Raw genomic sequence first — 22246 nt, 5'->3', positions numbered from 1 at the left:
TATGACTAAAGTTACTCAAGTTCCACCTAAAAGTAAGAAAATAGTATTAAATGGCCCAAGGGAAGGAAAATTTGAGGGAAGACACCATCACAGACAAGTTGGAAGGACATTGTTGACTTCTGGGATCAGTCGACGGGCTGAACCTCTCCCGCCCCCCCCCCCCCCCCCCCCCCCCAAGTAGGTAAACCTATTGGGTGAGATTCAAACTCTTAGTCATACCAAGTGCTTCTCTGGGAAACCTGACATTCTCTATAGAGCTGTTTTATCAGTTAGCACGTGTAGTTGTCTGTGTTAGTCATATTCTTGGTATTTGCACTTGCAGACAATGTGTTTACCGCCGGCAATTCAAAAGAACTTGTACTACTGTTGCTTTATAAACTACACCAGTCATTTACTAGACTGAAAGTGTATTGTGCTTTTTGTGAACCCATGATCGTGATTAATGTGACCAGACTTACAGTGCTAAATTGGGTATCACTCAGAATCTAAGCCACCCCCAGCCCCTCTAATATCTAAGGACAGCTAGAACGCAAGGTGGTTTAGATCCTGCCAAACTTCCTTACACTTTAACGCAAAAGATGCTTTACCACAAAAGAGTTATCTGATTGTAAACAGGCAACTGGTTTTAAGACAAGTCAGGTAGGCAGAAGTAGCCTTGTGCCTAGCATTTCTTTCTGTATAGCTCCAGGTGGCTATGCATAAATTGCCCTGTGAGGCTGCCTGCACTTCCCATTCAGTCAGGGAATGTTGTAGGCACCCTACGTGGGCATTCTCCAAGTGCTTCCCATTCATCCGCGCTCACCATAGGTAACCTAGGCTTCCACATTAATTGCTCTGAATCATCCTGCTGGTGTTTCACCCAACCCTGCTGCCTGAACCAATGTGAAAATAGCTCATCATTTGAAATATTCACATGTAGCATGCAGCATCCTATAGCTTAGGATCAGCATTTTTAGTTCAGTATATTAGAAATGGGAATCAAGGTGATAAACTGCCATCAACTCTTATTGCCTAATTGAAAGGTTACTGTTGAAAGAGCTGAAGTCTGTGCATAGCATCCTGTTGTGGTTTAACCTGGCAGGCAGCTCAGCACAACACAGCCATTTGTGTACTCCTCTATGATAGGATGAGGGAGAGAAAAAAAAAAAAGGTAAAATCTCATCAGTTGAGATAAAGACACTTTAATAGGACAGAAAAGGAAGGGAAAACGACTGATGCCTCATCCCTGAGTAGTGGCACCCCTTCCCTCTGTGGGCCAACTCCCTCAGCTGTTATTGCTGAACATGATGCCACATGCTGTGGGGCATCCCTTTGGTCAGCCTTGGTCACCTGTCCTGGCTGTGTCCCCTCCCAGATCCTGGTGCACCCCCAGCCTCCTCGCTGGCACAAAAAGCTGTGCAGTCCTTGGTTCTGTGTGGCTCTGCAACAACTGAAATATTGGTGTGTTATCACCACTATTTTCATCCTAAATCCAAAACACAACACCATACCAGCTACTAGGAAGAAAATTAACTCTATCCCAGCCAAAAACAGGACTCATCTATATTTAAACCTATTTTTCCTCTTCAGATTATTATAATACAAAATTGATATCAAGCAAAAACAATTTTAAGAGACTAAGCAGATGAAGGAATTTTTGTTCTCTATTTAGCACAAAATTTTATGGCAACAAAAATTTTAATATGGAAGTAATCTAATAGGAAGGTAATAGCCACTGTTTCAGCACAGCTGTTACTATATTATGATGCAAATAACAGCCAAAATGAAAGAGAAAATGACTTTTGTTGTCATGTTTGATGCAAGTTGCTTCCTTTGATAAGTCTCTCACAGCCTAATTTTTCAAAAGCTAGAAATCAAAGTGTTAACATTTTTCTGAACCCTTGAAAGAGAAGCAGATGAGATGACTGAACAGAAATTTCAAAGAAACTTGACAGACGTTGATTTAACAGAAACTTTGGTCTGTAAAAATATTAAATGGCAAAGAAATAGAAACCATGGGTAAAAACTACTACAAAACAAGTATGAGAAGAATGTAATTCCTGAAATATTTCAAATTAGTTATGTACTCTGATTGTTAAGGGATCTGTGTTCAAACTGGTTTTATACGTTGATTATTCACCTTAAACTCCATTCATTGTACAAGAGATATTATTATATCAAAAAGAAATTTCTAATGAGAGCAATTTGTAAGAAAAAATCACAAACTTGGAACCCAACTTTCATGTTTTCTTCCAGCTTTGCTGCTCAGATTCCCTTCCCTTCCCTTCCCTTCCCTTCCCTTCCCTTCCCTTCCCTTCCCTTCCCTTCCCTTCCCTTCCCTTCCCTTCCCTTCCCTTCCCTTCCCTTCCCTTCCCTTCCCTTCCCTTCCCTTCCCTTCCCTTCCCTTCCCTTCCCTTCCCTTCCCTTCCCTTCCCTTCCCTTCCCTTCCCTTCCCTTCCCTTCCCTTCCCTTCCCTTCCCTCTCTTCATTTTTTTTTCTCTCTTCCTCACTAAACAACTCAAAAGAAAATCCAAACCACAGAAACCAAACCCTCCATGTCTTCATTCCAGCAGTAACAAATGCCTGTTCTGAGTAATTTTGTGCATATCTTTTGTTGTTGTTGTTTTGTTTTGTTCAAATGTAATTTGCCCATAGGGAAATGTTGTACAAGTTAAGGAATTAAAGAGTGTTAGGATGTGGACTTGAACACTCTCAGATAAGATCTCCAAGTCAGAGATACTAAGTAGCAAAAGGAAAAAAAGATGGTAGCACCACAAACTAAATATTTTAGTTAAAAATAAAAAATAAAGAGAGAGAGAGATTTAATACCTCCTGATATACATCCCTATGATTAAAGGTGTTTGAGAAAGAGGCAACAGCTACAGTAACTAGGAAGGAGGTTCACAATGAGGAATAAAAGCTGGTCTAGTACTGTGTAAATAAGGACATTTACTCTGTTTGACCGAAACAGACTAAAGAGAAAAACAAAAACAAAGACAAAAACAAAACAAAAATTTACCTTAACAAAAGCTAATTCCAGCAGTCTAAATAGCAGGTCTTCCCTATGCAGCCTGTTCTGACTAAAATGACTGACATTTTGGAGTAGACAACTTTGATTAGGAAGGTGGGATGAGTGGGTGGGGAAGAGATTGCTTCACTTGGGGCAATCACAGCCAGAAGAAGCTGTATAATTGTATTCTCATTTGAATAGATTTTTGAATCAAAATGCATTTACACTTTGTAGCAAGTTTCAAAGTAAAGCTTGTCTTTCCTTGTGAGTTCCATGCTTCTTCTCAGTCAAGTCACTTTGTTAGTGTGGAAGGGAGGGGAGAGACTTGCCCTTTCTTGAATGTTCCTCACATTTTTTTCTTCCATATGTATTATTAAGAAGAAAATGCAGTCTTCAAACTGAATGTTGGACACTTTTTTTTTTCCCCACCTTTCCCCAAAATCATATTCCCCATTCATCATGTGGGACACTGCAACATGATATGCTACACCAAGAAAGGATATCTTCCTGGATTTTGCAGTACACTATGTTCCTTCTATTCCTGTCCACCCTTCTGTCGCTATGGCACATGGCCCTGGCTGTAGTATAAATAACATGTGGCTCTGCCCAAGTCTGTCTTAAGGCAACTACCGCAGATCCCTGCAACAGCCTCCATTGGGCCTGTTTCATAGCTGCCTCCTCTGACTGGGTTTTGCTGCAGAGATGCAGCTATGCAGATGGCCCTTCCAAAATTACCTGTCAGGCTGAGGAGGAATGCTCTGTAATTATTTCATCTTCATATGACCTTGCAGCTTACAAGTGCAGAGGTGGGACCTGCCTCAGTCAGAATAGTGGCTTCCTAGTGTAGGTGAAAGCTGTGCAGTCTTCATCTATGCTGACTGGGAAGGCACACACTTGATGTGCAAGTGTCCAGGCATGGGTGGAGGCCAGTCATTTGGTCTTCTGGAGGACATGCTGAAGCAGGGAGTGGGGAGAGCTGGGTGCAGGTCACCCAAGCAGTGCAGTTCCAGTGCACTGCCATGTCCCTCTGGTTTCTGCTTCTGTGCTCCAGCAGGACTGTGTAGGGCACATCAGGCGCTCCTGGGACCCTCAGGAGTGTTATCACCCAGAGCCCACAGCAAGACCATATAAATACTCTATGAGCATTGGTTATAAAGAATTAATCTCTGTGGGTCTTATTTACCCAAAAGCAAGATGTGAGTGTTTTTGTTGGCAGTATCCTTTCTATTCAACACTACAGTACCTAGAATAACAATTTTCAGCAACATTCACTTATTTTTCCTCATTCAGAGAATGGTACAGATTGGGAGAAAGTTAAAGGATTTACATTTCTTATGCCTGTGCTTCCTTTAGCTTGTGCCTGTGTGTATAGGTTTATGCAGAAATGTGCTTCCTAGTTAACACAACACTTGGAGGAGTACAGATGATAGCACAAATGCTAACAAGAAAGCTCTCTTAACTATTACACATTATTAAACGTTTTCTTCCAAGTGTTACTTCAGCCATATAGTTAATTATATGAACATAGGATTCTTTGTTAACATCAAATACCAAGTACTGTGACTTGACAGTAACCAGAACATGACTGGTGATTCACCTTCCCCAAACATTATTTCAAAACATGCATTTAAGCTTGTCTGTTCTGTCTCACTTACATACAGATATTAAAAGCTGTGATGAATGCATATGAAAATAAGACTCCTACCAATTTGAAGCACAGGACAATGTCAAACAAAAAGAGATAATGCATTCAGTCTTCCTTAGGAACACCAAGCTGAATTAAAAACAGGCTAATGCAATAAAGAGCACAAATGACAGTTCATCTGTCTCCCACAGATTGGTCATGGATAACAGCACGCTGACCGTTCTGCTTGCTGATGACCATGAGCTATCCTCCTGTACCCATAAACAAAAGACAAGCATATTAAATCTTCAAGTTAGATGAGCTGATTGATGTATCCTAGTATTAAAGAGCACCAAGCTGCACAGTTGTTTTTTTTTAATGTTTTTGAATTTGAATTGGGAAAAAAAAAAAAGAGCAAAATACAAAGGAGAATGTGAGCTACTCACACAATGTACTTGGCAGGCGTTATTCTCTAGCAACCTCCTCAGACCAGAGTTGTGCACACCTTCATCTCCAGGCTGATGAAACAGACGTAGGGCAGAGGAGCAGTAGCAACAAAGCTCCAGTTTAGATTCTTCCAAATATTTCCAGAGAGCGAGAGTTCAACAGCCCTCTGCAACTGTCTGATCACAGCTGCACATGCACATTCATCCAAACGTGGGAGTAAATACCAGCATAATTAATCCTTTAATTACTAATGATCTAGCTACAAGAGCTACAATTCCTTGCAGCAGTAACCAACCCATTGCTTTCTCATTGATGCTGTTCTCTTTCAACATATAAAGCATATTAGAAAATGTTACACTGTCATTATGTTAGTTTTTTTGGTGTTTGCCTACCTAGCTCAGGAACAAAAAATTCTGAGGACATAGCTTCAGAAGCACTTAGCAATAGTGAAAGCTGAGGGAACTCAGACTGATACCTATGGTTCAAACATAAAACCCTTCTGTTTTACTGCATTCATACTTAGCAGCGTGATGTTTTACTATTTTTTTTTTCTTTTTTTACAAAATAGTCTTCATAGCACAGTTGAAAAAGCAGAAAGAAATGTGGTTATGTTGTGCTCTGTAACAGTGATACTGCATAAATAGGGAAAATAAATTCAGTTATTACAATGTTCTGATATTCATCATTATTGTTGTAGTGATTGTGCTTGTCCTTAGAGAATATTGCATAGCACCACTTTGTATAGCAACACTTTGTATACTACCTCTTGTTCTCTGTGGGTAAATATACCACTCTGTGGCAGATTGCCGCATAGTTGCAAACTGCCCATTGCAGGTCAGAAGAATAAGAAATTTTAACCACAGTAATACACACACATTGTTAACACAAAAATAGGCTGTTGCATTTGTGGCCACACAGCTGAGTTAATATAAAGTGGAGATGTTTAGTTTACAAAATATATAAATAAATAAAAACAAAAACAATAAATCAATCAAACAAATAAAACCCAAATAAAATAAATAAACTGTTCTATATGATTATGTGCCTTCTTTCTGCTTTTGCTGCCAAACATAATTTATCACTTGTTCTCACCCTTCACAAGCTTAAAAATTTTGCAGGTTAAGAGGAAATTCTTCAAGTAAGGGCAAAATATTTCCTGGATCATGTTCCCTTTTCATAAGCATCACTGACAGCTGTTGCCTTATGTTTATAGGAAAATTAGCCTAGGCTCAGAATTTAAGTTTAGATTTGGAAAGATTCCTTTATAATTAGAATAGGTTCATTTTTAACCTCAAACAAATTAGGAAGATTTAGAACAGTTTTCAGCAGGTGTTGATTTGTTTTATCTGTATTTCAAAAGTTGTGAAATTTGTTATTCAGCTTCAATATAGTTCTGCAATTTAGCAGAGAAATGGATATATCTTCTCAGTCTTTATGAGGCTGCAATTGCTGAGAAACCATCTGAAGAGCAAGGGTTTGCTCGTGTTTATGTTTGTGTAAGGAGCAGACCCTTTGAAAAATATACTTTGTTCTGCACCCAGGTTTCACTGTGGAGGTGAACCAGTTCTTAGCTTATAGGCTGTGATCTCAAATGAACCTAGCATACAGATTGCAGGTGGTTGCAGAACTACAGTGAAAGAAAATAAACTGAATCAAATATCAGTGTAGATGCACCTTTCCAGATATTAAGCATTTTTCCTTCTTTTCCAACAACCATCTCTGCTGTTAAGAATTACACAACAGCTCTTCTTACTTTATTGTATGTTTGTATTGATTATAACAGTGTTCACTCTTTCTAAACCTAAGTTTTTGTTTTGACATACACTATGCATAAATTATGAGTAAGTTGACCTCAAAAAGAACTATGTCTTAATCAATAAGTTTAAATCTATGCTAAGATCTTTATAACACTATTCAAAAAATTTCTTTTCTTGGAATTCTACAATAACCTCCAAACCTTTTCTAAACACTGACAATGAATTTTTTGTGCTTTGCAAGTCAGTACCTTTGATGTGATCAATACTGAGTCTTGTTCTGTTGTCATTGATTCTTGCTACTGTATTGATGCCATCAAGTTACACCAGTGTTATATACCATTCTGTTGTTATATATTATGTTAAATATAAATATTTATATTTATATAAACGTTTTATATATATATATATATATATATATATATATATATATATATTACATTGAGTCCTTGAAATTTTATTGTGGTTTTCTCTAGAGTTATTGAATGGCAAAAAAAATTCACTCAGTAGGAATTGCATTATTGTGAAGGTTCTATAGCATTTTACCCCTAGTGTTAAAATGTTTCCCCAATGTGTCAAAAGAATGATAAAAAATAGACTGTCAGATATTATTTCTGTCTAATCACATACTACAGCAATACAGTGCTCCTGGACTTACATTACATTACTGTTCTCTATGTGTACTTGCAGGTAGACTGGGAGGTCAGAGACTGAAGGCCAAGCACTTTCATCCGTGCAGGAAGTGCAAATTAGAAAACAATACTGCACACACAAACTGGAATTCAGTTTATTCAGTGTTATAATATATAACTTCCTCGTCCTACAGCAACTAGATCATATGATGGCAAAAGCTTTTAAAAATTCCAATGTCAGTATTCTCCCAGCAAGGGTTATGATGAGGTCACAACTGTGGGAGGTAATACTGTACCCATACAACCATAATTTACTAAAAGCTAGGAAAATTACAATAGTGATTTTCTTGTGCTGTTCACTAATGATCTATAATGGCACAGTTTTCAAACACATGTCTTGGATCCATTGCAAGTAATTCTGTGCCTTCAAGCAGCAGAGATTTTACCACAGTGGGTAAATAAAATGTTCCGGATCTCCTTATCTCACTATATTTCAGAGAATCTTAACAAACAATTTGCTATATAATGACTTAAGATTGTAGGTTTTTTGCCCTTCAAATTTCACTGACAGCTCAGTAGCACAGAATAGTGGTTCAAGTATAGCTATCTTTTGAAATGTTTTTTTGAAATATTAAAACACTACTGAGTGACTCAACTAACTCTGCAAAGTGCTTCCTCCAAGTGTGTGATAGTGACACATATAAAGGCTCACAGGGGTGTCTGTAAGTCATTACACAGTCCCACAAATTTCAGTCTGACATAAATAAGGATAAGTTTCTTATGCCCGTTTACATGGTTAGTTTCAGACAAAATCTAGCTTGCTTTTCTCATAATCTGAGCTAATTGGATAGGAGAAAGCACTGCTCTAGACACTTTAAATTTATTTACAGAGAATGTTGATTCAGCTAAAGATGACTAGTTTCTCAGCAGACATTTTCAGTTCAGCCCAATATCATGTCAAAATAGATAAATGGCTTTGGCTTCATAGCTGTTACACATCGAACCATGTTGCAGTCTCACTTTGTGGCCAGTCACTGAGTACATACAAACATTCCTGGTTTGAAAATAGCTTTTCCTGACTAAGAGTTTAGCTTTCAATGCAATCATACTTCTACATCCATATCTTTGCCTAATGACTTTGATAATATGTTTGGTCCAACCTGTGTCAGACAATGGATTTTCCCCAGATGTCACAGCTAAGGCATTGACAAAATAGCATAAAAATGGTTCCTCATGTAGTGACTGCGTTCATTTTTTGTGATGCCTGTTCTAGAAGACACTTAAGACCACTTACAGATATTTTTTCTGACACTATTTAAATAATTATAACCTTTCAAAATCATTCTAACCTGTGGATTTCCTTCCCTCAGAAATCATGGCTAACATAAAATAGGGGAGTAAAAAAGTGCAACTTTTCCAAAGCAATTGTGGTTTGCTTTTCACTGAGCTATGAAATTTTTGCTCTGCTTTTATCATGGGTAGTAAAGCAATTATTATGAGAACATGAAAGTATTCTCCAGCATCATGAATATCAATTTTAATTTCCTATTTCTTGTGATTGAGTCGTTTGGAGGTTGAGATTCCAGAAAAATAATTAGGAGCTGTCATCACGATTTCCAGGCTTTGAACGTCAGAGGACATCTGCTAATAACACCTTCTGGGAATTTCTTGTGGTCTAGCGCTGCTAGTGAGAAATCATTTCTGGAGGGTTTTGCTTCTGCTTTCTGTAGCAAGCAACTTTTATTGGCTGTTTCCTGTTTAGGGAGTGTCTACACCCAGTGTCCTCAGCTGACAGCTGATAAGGGAAAGCTGAGTAACAAGGTGGTGGGTGGGTAGGAGCTCTAGGGTTGATAAGAAGGAGCACAAAATAAATAGGGGCTTGCTAGTGGTTATTGTAGTGAGAATTGTAACTAGGTGGTTAAGGGGTGGGCGTGAAGACTGGAAACTTTATTTAGAGCTGTGTGGGATTTCCTGGGACAGTGCAGTGATGGTGATGATACACCATATGGCTTGGCTGCCAGCATCAGCCAGAGGTACCACGTTGGTGTTCTAGGTGCCTAGTCCCAGTGAAGTCCCAGAGCAGGGCTGTGGGGAGTGCCTGGCACCTCTGCCCAATAGAGCTGAGGGTGATGGCAGCCTCACCTATGGAGGTGTGCTCTGGATGAGTTACTAGGTGAAAAACCTGTAGAAAAAGTGAGCAGACTGTGCCATCATGGAGGGTGGAAAGGAGACTGACACTGTCTGCAAAGGCAAGGTCTCAAACTGTGTGATATAAAGAAGGAAAAGCAGCTACAAGTTTTTCTCAAAGGAGCAATGAATGGAGACTCCTAAGAGAGCAGATGCTGGAAAACTGTGGTTTACAGCAATACAAAGAAGATTATTATTCTGTCTGCAGATCTGCCACTACAAAATAAGAATAACATTCTGGGAATAAATGAGGAGAAATTGTTGGAAGAGACACCAAAGCCAGATGAGCCTGAATACTGTATTTTCACCAAGAGGACAAGGTGTGTGTTGGAGGCTTCCTTCTGTAGAAGGAGCTATTGATGTTTCAGGTGGTTTGCTGCTTTCTGTGACTCAAATATAAGGTGCTTTGGAGCCACTACTAAGGGCTCATGCAGCACTTCAGTTAGGACTACTTGCTGCTTCCCTTTTTGGGCAACTGGGTACCATCAAGACTGCAGCGCTCTGGAGGTAAGGGTTGCAGGCAAGATGGTTTACCTGGTACTCTCTTTGATCTTCCTGGTGAAAGTGAAGGGCACAAGTAGGTCCATCCTCGAGGTTATCATCTTGCTGCTAAGCTATCACTGTAGACAAGGCTTTGGCTTGTATGGTTACAGGACATTCAGTAGTAAGACTACTGTCAAATAGATCCCATTCTCACTCAGAGCAACACAAGAGTATCTATACCATTGTTTGCAAACCTCATGAGGAAGGCTTTAAATTGGGTTGTTTCGAGCAATGGTTACAGAAACTTGAAAGAAAAGTTGCCTTCCTTGAAGGCAAGGAAGACAGTGAGGAAGTGTCTGGGGATTAGCATGCTTACAGAGGAACCTACACTTCCCTTTTGAAAACAGCAAAACTGTGTCTGTCTCAAATGCCAGCACCCAAATATATGCAGCATGGGAAGGAAATAGGAGGAATCAGGAGTTCATGAGCAGCTGCACAGCATGATCTCATTGGGATGCTGTGGGAGGTTGCCCTGAATATCGAAAGGGGCTAGGAAAATTTTGATCTTAAAGGACAATATCCTCAAAGCACAAGAATGAACTGTTCTGTTAAGTTTGTGCAGGTGTGGCAAAAGGCCAGTATGAATGAACAAGGAACTTCTGACTGAGCTCAAATCAAAAAGAAATGACACAGAAAGTAGAAGTGGGGATGGATTTCCCTGCAATGTGTGGAGATGGGGGGTGGAGACACAGCACAGGTTTATTTTTATGTATCAGTAAGAAAGGCTTGACAACAAATGGCACAGTAAAATAGTTGTTTTAATAAGATATAATAAAAGGAGGAATATAGATAGTGACTACCTCTTGTGTCCCTTCAGATGTTGGGAACTCTGCATTCATGCAGAATTGGATGGACCCTGCATTTTTTTTTTTTTTTACATGACATGCTGAGCCAATACTGTCCCTGGAGAAATGTTTGCTTTTCTTAGTCCTTTGAGCTATTATGTATTTTCTTACAAGAAGGCATCTCAGTTCCTGAAGGTTGCTCACGTGAGAACTTCTTCCTGCACAAGAACATCTTGCTGCACCTTTAGGTAAAGGCATGGCCACACAGGCAATGTGTAATCACTGCTATCAAGGAGGAGCTGCTTGCAGATTCCTCTGTTGCAATGAACTAGCAGAGTTTATGCTGTGGTTAAGAGATTTGTGCATCACTATGCTGCCTGGTGGCCAATCTTTATCTGCAGCACAGCACATGCCTGGGCCTACTTAGGTTAACTGCTTCGTGGATCACTTATTTGTGGGTATACAATGGTCTCCTGGTCATGATCATCATATTCCATCCCTTGATACACATACAGTTCACCTTTGTTAAAAGTATTACATGGTACTGATAGTATTAGTTATCTACTCTGCTAATAGGAAGTTTCATGACAGATTGGGATATCTCTGTCACATAGCATCCATTAGTGTGTAGCACAGGCCAGCATGGGGCACTCCACCAGGTTCATATACCACATAGCTACTCATGCTAAGTAAAGGGTTTCTCAAGCCCTAAGAAGGATGCTCAGTAGAGGTAGACATGTCCTGTTCAGGAGGATCAAACTCCTCAAATGCAAGGACTTCTGCAAGGCTCCCAGTATAGACCATCTGGACAATTATGGAGCTGGAGAACAGAAGGTACAAGCAGAGTCTGAGAGAAGCCCATTTCTGAGTCTGAAGAAGAGATATCTTAGGGGAGAACTTATTGCTAGCTATAGCTACCTAATGGGAGTAAATAGAGAGGGTAAAACCAGACTCCTCCTCTCAAAAGTTCATGGTAATAGTACAAAAGGTAATAGCCTTAAGCTTCCATAAAGGAAATTTTGATTTGACATCTTGGATTTTTTGTTGTTGTTGTTTTTATTTTGATTTTTTGATACACTCTAACAGGTTGTCCAGAAACTCTGGGAAATCTCCATCTTTAGAAACATTCGAAGTTTAACTGAACAAATCCTTGGTAACCCAATTGAATGGAGTCTTCTCTGACCAGAAATTTTATTAAATGACCTCCAAAAGTCCAACTTTCTTTCTGGAAGCGAACATCCCCTTATTCAAGACATATTGTACCTTGGAGAGAGAGAGAGACAAAGGTTTTGTGTGAAGGTCAAGCTCAAGGTCATATTGTACCTTGGAGAAGGAGAGACAAAGGTTTTGAGTGAGGGTCAAACTCTTATTTAAAATCCTTGCACTACTGAAATCAATGGAAATCACCCAATGAATGTGCAGTGCCTAAGAACATCATCATAGCCTATAATGTTGATGCTCTGTGGCTGATCACAGCCCACTAATTTTAACTCAAAATTGTTCAGTGCTGCTCTTTCACTGGTTACATTTCTGTTACAGATTGCTGCACTGTCATTTCAGAGCATGATTAAAGTTCATTACTGTCAGAATTAACACAGAAAAAGTAAACAACAGTTTGTTAACATTGTCTGTCCTTGTTATAAATTTTATTGGAAATCTAAATCTCTGGTGTTTACTGTTGGCCTGTATGAGGAAGAAGATTATTCTTTGCCTTTGTACAACTGCTGAGGATAGCAGCATCCTCCAGCATATATCACGGTTATGATTCTGCCCTTTCTGTAAAACAGCTACAATCCAAATATTTCTTGGTGATTCCTCACTGGTTCTAAAGGAGGAAATATCCTCTTCCCTCCTCCATTTCCCTTGCTGAAGATGAGAAAGTTCATTCAGCAACAATACTAGGTGCATGAAGGAATACTATGTTGCTTTCAGAGGATGTCTTGTTTTTTGGACGCTATACTTTTACAATAAAAAGCATGCAAAGAGCTTCATTTTTTATTTTCTAATAGAGTTCAACTTCTTGTATTTACAAAAGAATAGGCACTAGTCCCACGGATTTTGCTGAATCAATGTTCATCATTGCTTATCTTTGTATCTGAGTTATAGAGAAAGGTATGAAATGGTCTAGGACTCACTGTAGGGTGGACTATTATTTCTGTAGCTAGTCTGACTGAACTCTGACATGATTCCCGCTGTGGGCTTGGGCTCCAAAATGTGCCTGCTCTTATTTCCATCTAAATACCTTCTCACTTCAGCAATTTTCTCACAGAGATCTTGAGCATGTTCAGTAGATCTTTTACATGTTTATCTCACCCTCTGAGATCTGACAGGAAGATAAGAAATGCAACTTATTAAGATGAGAGAAACTCCTTTCCCCAAACTCATCAGAGAGGAGACAGTGTTAGAAAATTAAAAACTTAAGTTAATTAACGAGTTATTGTGTGAAAGTAGGTTACAACCAAATCCTGTGAAATTTGTAGTCGAAGATTACTGTAAAAACGTACCCCAGATATATATGATTATATGTAGAAAACATCTGGTTTGTGAATCCAGCAAAGCTAGAGCAAAAAGTATTTGCAACATAATTAAACTGCTTCTAACACAGCCTTTAAGCAGGTCTGTGTTAGATGATGGCTAAATGGGAGTTAAGGAAACTTATGCTTATGTTTCAGACCCAGAAATCTGTGTTCAGATCTGTTCTCCTGAGTCCTGTAAAGACCAGGTGTTCTTCCAACAACAATTGAAAGGTACTAAGTATCTTGACAAGGCATTAATCAAGGTCATGTCCTGCTAAAGCTATTCAAGTCTGTGTTGGAGACCCAGTCTCTGATCTTTGTATAATAGCCCAAAGCTCTGACATTCAATTATCATTTTTCAGTTTCATCTATGGTTATATATAGGCTTGTACTGTGATGAAGCAGACCAATATTTCACTATGGTTAGGCTTCATTTGCCTTGAGTTGTTTTGACAAGTTAAGCAGCAATCCATAACTAACTGTTTTTTCAAGATCATAACTTACTCTAAAGTCACGATTTTGTAAAGGACACAAAAAGGGGCAAAATAAATCTCTTAATACAAGGTGGTTAACGGGTGAGAGAACATAGTGCTCGACTCCCTAGCATGCTAATGTTCCAAAACACTATTCTGTTTGGTTCTGCATTTGTACTAGATCAGCCGTAATCAAGTTATAGATTACATTATTAAAATAATAATAAACTTATTACAATATGAGAAAAAATCTAAAATTGCATTGCTGTCCTTATGAGAATTTTGTGCTCATAAAGATTAGGCATTCATGGAATGCCTAGGGATTTGTGACAGCCATTGGAAGTACCTTTTTGGTAGGAATTGGCATAGAACCATAGAAAAGTACAGGTTGGAAGCGACCTTGAAAGATCATCTGGTCCAACTTTTAAAGTTTCCTACCTGTAGCTTTTATTTATTTATTTATTTATTTTAAACTGGTACTTGCAAAAGAACAACAACAACAGCAAATGTTTCTTTGCTTGTATAAAATCATGATTTTTCACTAAATTTCTTTCCCTGTGAGAAAGTGCTAAGCTATTTTTTTTTTCATATCAATTCATCTTCCAATTTCTACCTTATTTGTATTAGAAAAGCAACTTAAATGAGGCAAGTCTAGAGAGATCAGAAAAAGGCAGTTCTGCCAAGGCCAACAGAGTTAGTTCAGCAAAGTATTTGTCAGAAATAGATAAAATAAGTGTTACCTGAAAAAGAAAAGAGACCTCTGGAAACATAAGTGCAAGTCTGGAAGGAAAGAGGAGAAACTTGGAATAGCATTGTTAGCTAGTGAATGGCTAAGATACTCCTTTCTTAGAACAAAGTAACAAAGGTTACAATATTTTGAGGCTAAATATGCAAAGACAAAGGTAAGAAATAGAAGATTATATTATAATCTGGTATAACATGGTACATTTTAAACAGTAACATATTTAATTTACTGGGCTCAGCAAATTGTTTACTCAGGCAGATGGGCTATTGTCATTCAACCTATTCTAAATGATAAGTAAAACACTAAATAAAATAAATGATAAGCAACCTTATAGTGAAATAGGAAGTATGAGATTAAATGTGGCTGTACACAAAAAAAAAGAAAAAAAATATCTTGAGGCATATATTAATGTAAAAGATATTCATTCATAATGTAAAAAATATATACTAATTATTACAATAAACAAACAAAAAACAAAACAATGATAATCAGTGGAATGAACAAATCAGAACATAGAAGACAAAGATGTACAGCAATGTAGGATAGCAAAAAAAAAAAAAAACACACCAAAAAACAAGTCAGTGACACTTATATATGACACACATATGCCATTTGATATAAAGCCATTATATCAAAAGCAGTAGTCAGTTCAAGGTTTGTTTGTTTGTTTGTTTGTTTGTTTTTTCCAAAATCTATGGTTACATTTCTTTAAGCTTTAGCCAAGCAAATTAAAGCTGCCCGTCAACATGGGGGTAAAAGTCCATTTCATTCAATCATGATGAAATCGAAGTTGTCATCTTCCTTCAGTTCAACCTGAAGTTCAGCCTTTGAAATTTTATAATTTGAAGTAACTTTAGAGACAAGCAATAAGAATGGCTAGAGAACATAATAAATTAAAGTATTTGTTAGTGTCCTACCTAATGGCAATTAAGTAACTTCACGAGAAATACTAAAGCTTTCATTTATGAAAGACCTTCCAACCTTAATGATTCTATGATTCTATACTTGCTTTTAAACATTGTGTACACAGAAAGTGTTGATATCCCAGAACACAAAGATTAAAAACACATGCAATTCTTTGCTAGGTATGTTAGGGCATATACTTAATACTATAACACTTGTCTGAGGATGATGGAAGAATATACAATGGAGCCAATGTCATTTTGGTGATATTGATATCTACAAGAGAGGAAATAGTTTAGGACAGTGTAAAGGGTCAACAGATAGTAATATTCTAAAGGAGCTTTAAAATGTGTTACATCAGGTTTTCTCTTGCATTACCTATTACTGTTATATTGGATTATCCTTCATCTTTTCTTCTTCAGTAATGACTGAGTTTTCAAGTCCATGGGTATAAAGCAATAAAAAAATATCTAAGGATGCATCTAAAATAATTGATTTTTTAATAAACTGACTAAATACAGATTTATATACATGCTAACTATCTATAAATTTTCTTGTAACAAACAAATTTAACTGGTTGTTGATCTGTTGTTGATCAACCATTCAAAGGATTTTGAGTGTTCCTTAATTTTTATTTTTAACATCAGCATTGTACAGTATTTAGAGACTACGAGAAATAAAGTGGTGTAGCGGTTTTACCTCGCGACAGGGCAGCTGACCTCCACCACAACTGCTCTCTCATTCCCCCTACTCAAAGGAAAAGGGGGAGAAAATATGATGAAAAGGGCTCAAGGGTGGACATAAGGACAGGGAGATCACTCAACAACTATTGTGATGGGCAAAACAGACTCAGCATAATGAGATTAGAGAAATTTATTGCCTATTAATAACAAGATAGAGAAGTAAGAAACGAAGGAAAGAAACCAAAAACACCTTCCCCCCATCCACCCTCTTTCATCCCCCAGGAGCAAACTGCTCCAGCACGGGTCCTCCATGGGCAGCAGCTCCCCCCAGACCCCCTGCTCCTGCGTGGGCTCCTCTCCACGGGCTGCAGCTCCGGCCCGGGGCCTGCTCCTGCGGGGGCTCTCCATGGGCCGCAGCCTCCTCCAGGCCACATCCACCTGCTCCACCGGGGGCTCCTCCACGGGCTGCAGCGTGGAGATCTGCTCCGTGTGGGACCCGTGGGCTGCAGGGGGACAGCCTGCTCCACCAGGGGCCTCTCCACAGGCCGCAGGGGAACTGCTGCTGTGCTGCTGGAGCACCTCCTGCCCTCCTGATGCACTGACCTTGGGGTCTGCAGGGCTGTTTCTCACTCCTCACTCTCCTGGCTACTGTTGCGCAGCAATTTTTTTCCCTGTCTTAAATATGCTGTCACAGAGGCGCAAACAATATCACTTAGTGGCTCAGCTCTGGTCAGCAGCGGGGCCCTTACCTTACATGGGGGAGCTTCTGGATTCTTCTCACAGAGGCCACCTCTATGGCCCCCTGCTACTAAAACCCTGCCACATAAACCCAATACAAGTGGAAAGTAAACAGCTCGCACAAAGGAACTAGGCGGTTTTCATTGATCTGTTTTACTAAACAGGATTCTTTTTTTAGGGCTGCTGAGAAAGTTCTTAGATTTTCTTTAGCAAGCATATCTGGTTAGCTGTACAAAATGAAAGGTAGAGTTTGAGCACTGGAGAGAATTCAAGGTAGGCTCGGTAGCCAAACTACGAAGAGAATTTAGGTTAAGGCTGTTTTTGGAATGACATGCTCTCTTACTGCTGTAAAGATCTTAACAAGGCTCTTGGTCAGCTCATTGCATAGGAACAGGTTTTGGCTGGATTTTTATTTTTATTTTTTTAATTATTTATTTATTTTTGATAAGGAGCATTCATATACCTTAACTTGTCAGCCAAGTTAATGGATATGCTCCTTCTAAAAAACAGGAGAATGCCTTGAATAGTATTTCCTGAAGAAAGAATTTTTAATGATTTAGAGGTTGCACTAGAGCTAAACATAGTGTTAGCTTGCCAGCTTTGCCAGATGAGTACATGGAGGAAAGGTGTTTTAAATTCTTCCTTTTCTTTTTCAGCTTTCAGAGCTTAAAAAAAATACTCTGAACAGGTAATTTTATCCACTCGGGATCTTAATCTTCTCTTCAAAGCCTTTCTTTCAAAACTTGTGGGTGGCTGGAGGGCTAAAATTGTGTCTCTGTGACTCAGACTAGTTTTATATTTTTGCTTTTTGAAAGGTTGTAAGATATGGGGTGTGTAATACTGGAATAGACCATATATCAAGAACTAAAACTCAGGACTTTCTCTGAAGCCAGGTGACAGTCCACACCTGCAAGGCTGTCATTCCATCTTTTTGGTCTCTTATTCAAATTGTTTTAAGAGGTGGAAGGAATCCCACAAAAAACTTGCAGCTACAGGAATGTCTGGGAAGTCTGGTGTATGATTCATGCCCCCAGATCACATGAAGTCCCTACAAAATGGAGTCCAGGGTCCAGCTCCTCTCTCAGATGACTGAATAATAGAAGTGCAGAACAGCACCACTTCCTTCTCTGAGCATTTTAAGAGAAAGTCGCAGCCAGCATTTTGTTGACTCTAACGATGTATTAAGTCTCTCATTCAATATACATTGAGGAACTAAAGTTTCCTGGTCCTGATGGAGTTTAGACTTAAGATCGGCCCCAAGCCAGCCAACCTAGTCAAGCTGACACACTTCTCTGGTCACGCCACAAACAGGCAGGTCTAGGTGCCAAAGAAATATTACTGTCTTGAAGGCAAAACTACGACAATATAATCCCTAATTAGAAAGTTGCATAGGCAATAAGTTTTGAAAGCTTGAACCCTTTAGGTTGCAAAAAGAGTCCTGACTTTCTGATGGTTTGAAGTGGGTAATGATCAAGACTCTTGCTGCGTGATTAAGTTGATTTGAAAGACTTTACAGCTGTTTGCTATTTAATCGTCCTGCATAATCCTGAAAGCCTGTACTTCAAATAATATGTGTTTGCAACACAAAACAAATCTTTGTCAATGGGTGGAATTGCTGGTTAGCAAAAAGCTTTCAGGTGTTGCCTGGCTTAAACTCTAGGGCATTTGTTACAGCTGGGTAGTATCTATGGCTCATGCCCATGACGTTTTCAGCCCAGTTAAAGAGAGACTAATATTAATTCATGCACTGTCAATGCTGAATGATGGATGAGATGAAATCCTTTGAAGTTCAAAGTCTTCTGAGCCTGATCCTACAGAATACATTACACACTTAGATGTAAGCCCACAGGAAGAGGCACTAACTTCAGTAGCAAGAGATACATTTTCCTAAATTAAATTCCTGCTCAAGTTATTTTCCTAAAATGCTCCTTATCCTTTGTGATCAAGGAGAAACTCCAGCATGTAGAGGATAGACTCATACCATAACTATGTACTGACTTGTTTAGACACTGAAACATAAAAACAGCAGCCCAAAGGACATGCTCTGCAGTGTTGCTTATTAATTTTGTGTGATGTCCCATAAAGACCTACTGTAGTGCAATATCCTATTATGTCCAAAGATCTCAAAGTAGTGAAGAAATACATTAATCCCCACAATATCCCACTAGACACACCTTGCAGGTAGGAAAACTGAAAAACAGAAGTTAAATAAACCATCTTACTTTACATAGCAATTTAAATGCTGATACAGAAATAATATCTTTAATTCCTATAGTTAATGCTGTTAAGACGACCTCTGCTTTTACTGTAATACTCCTGTAGACTTCAACTTTTTTTTTTTTTTATTATTCCTCATTTTCATTGTACCTGAGTATTTTAGAAATTAAATTTGATGTCAGTATCAATTTTGTAGCTGTCGAGTAGTATTATTTGGGCCAGTCAATTAATTCAGTTACGTATTTTTATTCTGAAAATTAATGGAGGACAAGTATATTTCAAAAAAAAAAGGAATAATAATAATAATAATAATAAAGCTTATTTTGCCTCTAGGCCATTTCCAAACTGGGTCATTTTAAGAATCAGCTCTGGTTCTGAGCCAGAGGAATTCCTGGGAGGAAAGAGAGGCTCTGGTACACAGTTACACCCCTTCAGTGATTAATATCTCAGGTTTATGGAAGTGTGATTTCAATTTTCCCTTTAAAATGCGGATCAAGCAATTTTGCCAACACCTATTCTTCTCTGTCAAACATTTCACTTACTCTCAGCTTTGCAGACAGCTTCTGAGCTCTTTCTATTGCCTGGGTTTCTATGGCTGTATGTGCTTTTGATCGTCAGAGTCTGGATTTTCTCCAGCACATTGCCTAGAAGCTTTACCCAATGTATAGTAATGTCTACTTCAAATATGGGGCACCAGGACCATAAGAGGCAGAATCTGACATTTTGGCTTATTCTCATCACCTGATACCAATAGCGTCTGTCCTGATATCAGAAGTGCAGCAAAACATAAAAAAGACATAAAAAATGACTAAAGACAATTAAATGAAAGTAAAAGCGTAATCAGAGTTACAAAAAGAAGAAGGTACAAAGAACTGACTATTCTCTGGAACTTTTTTTTTTTTTTTTTTTTAAAAATAAATGCTGCCAACAGTGAAAATGACCAGCCTGGCTTTCCTTTAACAAGTGAGAATTGCTTACTGTGCTAGGGAACAGAAAAGAGAGTTCAAATTGAGGTCGTTGTATTACTGACAATATTTGGAATATTACTCTGATAAGAGAAAGGGAATTTGAAGACCTTGAGAATTGGCATGGCAGGGAGAAAGACAGATAGGTAGGACAATTTGTCCTACTGACTGGCATCTGGGAAATGGCAGAAACAGAATCACAGCAGGATTTTCTTTCTCTGAAAGCAGCACAGAATAAAAGCAATTTGATCTTTGAGTGTGAATAGCTGGAAGAAGAGTATACAAAAGAACATATGCTCTTAGAAGGCACTTGACAAAATAAACATGCACTTGTCTGAAGAAATACCTGTGTAGCCAATAGACTGCAGGTAGCTTGGCGTTGGAAAGACATTGGATTTCACAGAATGACTGAGGTTGGAAGGGACCTCGAGAGGTTATCTGCTCAACACCCCCATTTAAGCAGAGAAACCGAGGGTTGGCCACCCAATGCCAGTTGCCAATTGGGAATATTCAATTAACAAAAGTAGTAAGTTAATGCACTGGACCTTGTAACCAGGGCTGTTTATTTATTTATTTATTTATTTATTTTTTAAATAGCAATTTAATGATGGACAGGCAAAGATTTTAAACAAGTGTTGCGGTTTAGCCCCACCAGGCAGCTCAGTGCCTCACAGCCGCTTGCTCACCCTCCCCGGGTGGGATAGGGGAGAGAATCAGAAAGGTAAAAGTGTGAGAACTCATGGTTTGAGACAAAGACAGTTTACTAGGTAATGCAAAAGCCGTGCACACAACCAAAGCAAATGAAGGAATTCATTCATTAATTCCCATCAACAGGCAGGTGTTCAGCTACTTCCAGGAAAGTAGGGCTCATCACGTGTAACAGTTCCTTGGGAAGACAAACACCATCACTCCAAATGCCCCATCCCCAATCTTTTATTGCTGAGCATGACACCACATGGTGTGGGACATCCCTTTGGCCAGCCTGAGCCAGCTGTCCTGACTGTGTCCCTTCCCAGCTCCTGGTGCACCCCAGCCTCCTTGCTGGCAGGGCAGAACCAGGAGCTGAAAAGTCCTTGGCTGTGTGTGAGCACTGCTCTGCAACAACTGAAACATCAGTGTGTTATCACCACTATTTTCATTCTAAATCCAAAGCAGCATCATACCACATCTTTGAAGAAAGTTAACTGTATCTCAGCCAAAAAGAGGACAACAAGAGTAATCCTACATAAATAAGCAGAATATATAGATATAGATATAGATGATATATAGATATAGATATAGATGATATAGATATAGATATATCACAGATGATTTTTCCAACTGAAGGAAATGTATTTGATTTATTTCAGGGGCAGAGCTCAGACAGCCTGAACCCCTTCATGGGTTGCCATTCACCAAACTGAGCTTTCCGTATTAAGGTGATTTCCTTCAAATCTTATTTTTCTCATGGGCTTTTGGTTCCAGTCTCAGCACCCATCAGTGATTAAGTCTTTTTCAATGTTTGTGAAGTTTATCTGTTAAGTGTGAGAGGAGTGAAGTTAAACCATTTTGGTTCTGATGGCAAACCAATAGTATCAAAGAGTGTCATCAAAATATGATTAGCCTGTTGGTTATAATTTAACTGCTTACTTTTTAGCTCTTCTTTCTTGGGAAAATACCCAAATTTAAAAATTTGCGGGTCATAACGTATGATGTAAACAGCAATGGAAAATAGTCATCAGGTTAAATCATTGCTATTGTGATCTTTTTTTCTTATTTCAGTTTTTGTTGAATACTGAAAAATAATTTAAATTTTAAAAATATATTTATTTTAAATAAATAAATACACAAATATATGTTGTTTGAGCATATTGGTTTATATCCATTTCAATCCAGGAAACTTTTTAAAATCCACTGTGGGACAACTGTTTAGATCATCATCATTTCTCTGCATAATTAAAAAAATCTTCAACAAAAACATTTTCTTCTGCTATAGAATAACAAAATAACTGCTGAGACATGCCCTAAACTTTGAGCATATAGATAGATCTTTTTAATAAGTAACC

General features: G+C 38.6%; 1 long non-coding RNA gene across 1 annotated transcript in view; it reads left to right on the top strand.

Annotated features, from left to right (window-relative positions):
• LOC310896430 overlaps nucleotides 1-22246 on the top strand; it is a 223467-nt gene that overhangs the window by 164955 nt on the left and 36266 nt on the right. The gene's annotated exons all lie outside the window — the stretch shown is intronic.

This window comes from Anser anser, assembly GCF_964211835.1.
Source record: "Anser anser genome assembly, chromosome: 3".
Lineage (NCBI taxonomy): Eukaryota > Metazoa > Chordata > Aves > Anseriformes > Anatidae > Anser > Anser anser.
Note: the sequence above shows the minus strand (reverse complement) of the source record. Positions and strands in the feature narration are given on the sequence as shown.